At 48.0% G+C, this 5,958-nt stretch overlaps 1 non-coding gene across 1 annotated transcript; it reads left to right on the top strand.

Annotated features, from left to right (window-relative positions):
* The first annotated feature begins 4,694 nt into the window (after positions 1 to 4,694).
* Positions 4,695 to 4,785, top strand: TRNAY-GUA (transfer RNA tyrosine (anticodon GUA)). The gene is given in 2 exon segments: positions 4,695 to 4,731; positions 4,750 to 4,785. It is a non-coding gene; the product is annotated as a tRNA-Tyr (tRNA).
* The last annotated feature ends 1,173 nt before the right edge of the window (positions 4,786 to 5,958 follow it).

Here is a 5,958-nt window from a genome sequence, read left to right as displayed (position 1 = left end):
GCCGCGTCGGAGCTGTTGGACTGTACGAGGGCCAGATTTGCGCCTGGCGCGGCCTGACCAGCCTCACGTGACTCACCGGGGCTCGCTTGCACAAGCGATGACGTTGGAGTATAAACACGCTTTTAGTGCGCGCCGGCTGTCATCTCGCGTACGCACGCACCATTTGCTGGACCACCTCCGAACATTGCTAGAATCTAAATCTGTAATTTAGAGTTTCATAATTACTCATGAACACGTCATTACATACCTCGAAGATACGTTTCTAAGGCATCTAAAGGCATCTAAAGCATCTAAGGCATCTAAAGGCGTAGTACGTATGCATTCACTGGACTCGCCGTAACGGCGAGTCCAGTGAATGCATACGTACTACGCCTTTACGTAAGGTGTCGCTCACCGTAGGCCCTGGTTCGATTCACACCTTAACGTCCGTTTTTTTTTCAAGGCGAAAGAAAGCCTTTAATGCCTCATACTGTCGTGACCAAGACGTGTCAGCAAATGTGTCCGTGCTTCGGATGCATGCCCTATATGGACATATGCCAATCAATAACTAATCGATTCATAATCGAGTTCAATCGAAAGCCATCGGAACATGATATAAATGAATTTCATGATTACATCATTGTACTCAATGACCACTTGGTAATTAGTAGTAGTTAAGAACTGGCATGTGGGACTGTGCACTGTGCCTCTACCTTAACTAACACTAATTAATCATTGTACTAGTTAAGGTCACATTAACTATCACTAACCATACATTAACTAGTATGACGAAATGTGCAAGTCATGCTTAACTATCAATAATCATCAACAATGGTTAAATGTTTCTTGAGATTTCATAGAGATTGGGTCGGACATTCTAAGAGTGTTCCATCACATGACAGGTGAGTGACAGAACATGATGCATGACATTAGAACAATGGTAAAGACCAATTAGCGGAATTAACCTTTGTATTCAGACAACATAAATAAAAAAACTGAGTAGGAAATTGGTCGACGACGGCGAGGTTCAGGTGTCCATCGAGATATAGATAGATAGATAGATAGATAGATAGATAGATTAGATTAGATTAGATTAGATAGATCTTTATTTCAGACAACAAGGTCACGGATACAAGGGCAAAAGGCAGATGTACTCTGCCTGACGGGGCCCCAAGCACCCGACACAATGCTCAGGACAAGCGGCAAAAAGACAATATGCGAGAGATACATTTCCTTTCCTCAAAAGCCAACTTACCGTCGGGCAAGGCGTAGAGCCGAACGGGCGATGGCGTTCTGTGGACTCCCTGGCAGCGTTGCAAGACGCTGTCGCATTCCACTTTTGGAGGCGAAGCTTAACATCTTTACCACACATCAGTGACACAAACAGCAACACCGCGCTTAAGGCTTTCGCCTCACCGCAGTTTAGTTCAACAAAGTGCCCCCCTGAATTTTTATTATTTTTGTTCAGTTCATGCGGACACGCTCTATCCACAGTTTGTGTCCACAACTTCCGTCCACTGCGCTCGTCCACAACTTCCGGTGGCGCCACTCATGAGACCAGAGATGATTTCGGATTAAAAATCTACAAAAAGAGGGAGTCACTATATCTTCGGCGACCGACTGACTTGAGACAACCATGGTTCCTTTCGGGGCTAATTTTTCGTCCCTTATCAACACTTCGACCTCAGAAGCCGCTGTTTATACCAGATGTCTGAAAGGATCCCGCCTGTAATTTTAAGAAGAGGTTTTTTGAGTTCAAGAAAAGCTGGTTGTGATATAGTAATGTCAGTTTTGGTGGACGTCCCAAAACCGACGAAGTATGTTAGCTAGTAAGGTTTAATTCATTAATGATTACAGATGCCTGATAGCAAGTAGATATCTGTAGCCGGTCAGTAATTATATTTTGTAGTTATCTACGTATGATGAACTCGTTAGTGGAACAAAGCACAATCCATTTCTTGATATTCTAGAGAAAAAAAAATTGGCTGTGGCTTACCCAAGGTTAAGCCTGGACATCTCAAAGCGAAAAGCTCTCGCTGCTTTTCTGCGAACTCCCAAGCTACCACTTCTGGATCGGTGTTTCTGCGCCTTCCGACTGTTGCTTTTTCTTCTCCTTCCATGGCGGGTGTCTGCGCCTGTTCTATGGGCAAGCTAACACGTGCCCACGTGCCTGAGCTCTTAATATGGTTCCTCAGCTTTCGGGAGGCGATCGGAAGATCCTGAGGGCTCATGCAAGCACGCTGCGGCGCTGGCTGTTCACATAAACAACCACCACCATACGTCGTGCACGGAACTGCCATGTGCGTGGAACAAGCCGCCATCCCGCCCAACGCTCGACACGAAGAAATTGGTCAAGGACCTCTTTCTAAGTAAGAGTGATTGATTTTTCCCACCACAATAATAATTTTATGCGTTTTCAATAACTTTCACCCAGGACGGCCTATGCCAACGCCCGTACGGCAGGAACTCGACCCGGCCGTCGTTCACGCTCAGTTTCCGGACCTCAGATGCGCATTCAGGCAAACGCCCACCTGATAAGGAGGATTTAAAAAAAAAACGAGTGACACTTGTTCAGTGCGTTTGAGGTGGTATCTGTGTCACCCCTAAAGCTGAAAAGGTGCGATGTGCTCAGCACTGTCCACCAAAGAAAACAACCCTTCAAGAGAAGTGTGTGTGGAAAAATCTTGACGAAAAGGTCGAGATTGCTTTAGTAAGCAAAGGTCAAGCAGCTATGAACAGGTTTGTTAATGTTTTACACTCGACGTGCGACCTCTTAGTTTCCCTGTATAGCAATTTCATGCGTGATTTATTACAGGTGGCATCTAGAAAGACACCTCCGAGTGACAAGCTCCGCAGCACATCGGATTAAAACCAGGACGAGCGCATTTGAAGCCCTGGCAGACGGCGTTGTAGGGAAGAGGATGTTTTCATCAGCAGCTACCTCCTGCAGCTTGGGTTGCCGCCGCTGGAAGCGACTCGCTTCGTCGCTGAGCTGTAGAAAATTTGGGCGAGCAACCATGTTAGTGCACAACACAACCTAAACTGTGTGAGCCGTGTGCAACCCAGCCAAAAAAGAAAAACAAACTTTGAAACGTAAGTTAAACAAAGTTAGGGCGTAAGAGTACAAAATCAGAGCTCCGAACAAAAAGCAGCGCCGAAAAGGACAACCACAGCAAGCGAGACGGGACAGGCGCAACTTCCAAATGTTTATTCACCGCGAGTGCGAAGGAATATAAAGAAACAAACAAGAGGGGGAGAAAGAACGACACATGCGCTGGAGCGTTGTACAAAAACGAAAAAGATAACAGAGCTTTTTCTCCCGCATGAACTTAAACAGCACATCACTAGCCCCTCTGTAGTGCACACCTGCCGAATCTGTCCAGTTCTGATTCCGGTAAGGCGCCGTCACACCTTCCGTAGTACGACAGAAATATGCTTGGCACGTAAGCAGGCTGATATTGGCGATGGTGCTTTTGCGATTTCCCACGAAATGGGCGCTGCAGATGCGTGTTGGGCCCCGCACCGGTTGCCACAATTCTCCATCCGGGCTTTCGAGGACAAAAAAAAAAAAGCGACTACTTTGCAATTTTTACCGGAAACGCGAAGAACCGGAAAGCTCCGAAACAAACGAAGGCTTTGTCGATCTTGCACGCTGAACCACTCTGATCCAGCGTTCTCTCCGCTCGTCCTCCACGGGAATCAATAAAACCCACTTTTGTAAGCTACCTGGCAGTATTGGCGAAGCGTTTATGGCATCCGCACGCGCCAAGAGTATACCGAAGTGACCCTTTTTCGCCTAGCACTCAGGGCTGTACCGCGCTGCGCCATGGCGGTGACCGGCTGACGACGCGGCGGGCAGAGTGCGGGAACAGACGCCTTGTTCGGCTGCTGTCCACAGAGGGCGCTATGTGTACTATTTAAGCACCAGATGGCGGCCGGCAGCGACGCAGCGCATTCGGCCTATAGCCGTACCAGTTTTTAGGATTTCGAAAACGTCCTTACCCAGGGCGCTGTGGCCAAAAAAATTGTGAGCTTTTCGCGAGCCTTTTCAAAGTCGTGCGTCTTTGCACCATGCGCTACATGTAACGCCCAGCAGTACGGGCTACTGCATGGCCGACGGGCCACATAGACTTTATTGTCCCGTCCGCGCAGGGTGGTCAACCTAGCCACGGTGCGGCGCACGTCTTTGCTCGCTGCTCCATACCAGACTGGAGAGAGAAGTTCTCGTGTAGGTGAGCTATGGAGCGAGTTCAACTGGTGGGCGGTGCAGTGCGCGCGCCAAGGATGCCGTTATTTTGAATGGTTCGCTCGATGGAAAGCATCTGTCTATCCGCAGCGTGGGGGTAATTGCGTTTTAGAAATTCTAAAAGCTGATACGGCTATAAATAACGGCCAGGTTCAAACCTCCATTTGTATTTGTCATGTGCTTGTGAAAAAAGCATAATTGAATGTATAATGACAACCGCTGCAATGTGATGAAAATAAATCAAGAAAATAGGACAAACATAAATGTCTAATAAACCTAACAAGACAAAGCAAAACGACAAAGAATCTCCTGATGCATAACGTGACGATAGTAAACTGGAGCGCAAGCCACCGGAGTTCATAGTCCCGTCAAGGGTAAACGTAATCTATAATCTGGCACGATGACTTCTGAATAAATTGAGGCGTTACACGCCATAATTGAGGCAAAGACACCGGTTTCGAATCCGTCGCCGTCGATAGCTCAGTTGGTAGAGCGGTGGACTGTAGAGGTTTCGTGCTACTGACATCAATAGGTCGCTGGTTCGAATCCGGCTCGACGGAGGGCATTTTTTTTATCTCCGAGCGCATGTTTTCAAATCGGAAACCAGAGGGCACCTAAAACAAGACCCAGAAGACATTGGTAGCCGTTTGAATGGAGTGGCAGTTATTCTTCAAGAGCACCCAGCCGCGTTGCGTAGCCGCTGCGCTAAACACTGCCTGAACCTGGCTGTCTGTGATTCGTGCACTCTTTTCGACATCCGTAATGCCATTGGGGCCGTCCGGGAAATGTAAGCGTTTTTTCGAAAATCTGCTCAAATGACAGCTCTACTTACCCGAAAACACACAGGGAAGGCGAAAGAGCGGCTGCACGCGTTCTGCGATTCTTGGTGGGTGGAGTGGAACGAAGCCACCCAGACATTTCTCGAACTCTTTCTTGCGGTTGTTGCAGCCCTCGAAAACCTTCAAGAAGCAAACTCAGAAACAGCCATTAAACCACACCATCTCTTGATGTTCGTTCTCACTGCCTTATTCGTGGTAACCGATGCTATACGCGCAAGGTTTTTGCCCCCAATGCTTCCGTTGTCAACGCAGCTTCGGTGCCCGACAGTCGACTTAGTTCAGGGGATCGGCCATGCCGATAAAGATGAACGAGGCTGTTGTCGGGTTGCGAGAGAGGAGGTATCCGACGATACTTAAAACAGTGGAACAGCTTGCCGGGCAAGTCGGTATATAGCTCGAAATGCCCCTTTTGATCGCAAGTGAAAGGCCCTTAAGGAACATTGCAATGTCAGCTGTGAGTAGTTCTTTAGGCTGCTGTTTGTATTCCTTTCCTTCCTTGACAACTTCCACGCGCAGCTTTCGGAGTGATTCAGAGAGCAAATGAGTGCCATTGAGCTTCTTTCTGCACTGCTACCCCTAAACATCGCCAGAGCGGAAAAAGTTGCAGAGGCAGAAAAAAATTCTAAACTCTACTAGGGTTTATTTCGTGCAATGAGCTCTCTGGCGAAGTTCTTTGTCTGGAAACAGAAATGGAAGAACAGCCATGTTCAGTCCACATCCGCGGCACAGGCGGCTTCCCTTTGCTCGAAGGCATAGTATTCAGGCACCCGCCGTTTGCTGCACATTCTGGCCACTTTCCCCGTCAGCACCGCCGAAGCGGAACGTTCGTTTTCAAAGCTCTGAGGCCTCAAGTCTTATCTCAGAGCTACAATGGGGTGTGCAACATTCATCATG

Source organism: Amblyomma mixtum, chromosome 3 (assembly GCF_055824585.1).
Source record: "Amblyomma mixtum isolate Tamu chromosome 3, ASM5582458v1, whole genome shotgun sequence".
Classification (NCBI taxonomy): domain Eukaryota; kingdom Metazoa; phylum Arthropoda; class Arachnida; order Ixodida; family Ixodidae; genus Amblyomma; species Amblyomma mixtum.
The sequence above is the reverse complement of the archived record's forward strand: the minus strand, read 5'-3'. Positions and strand labels throughout refer to the sequence as shown.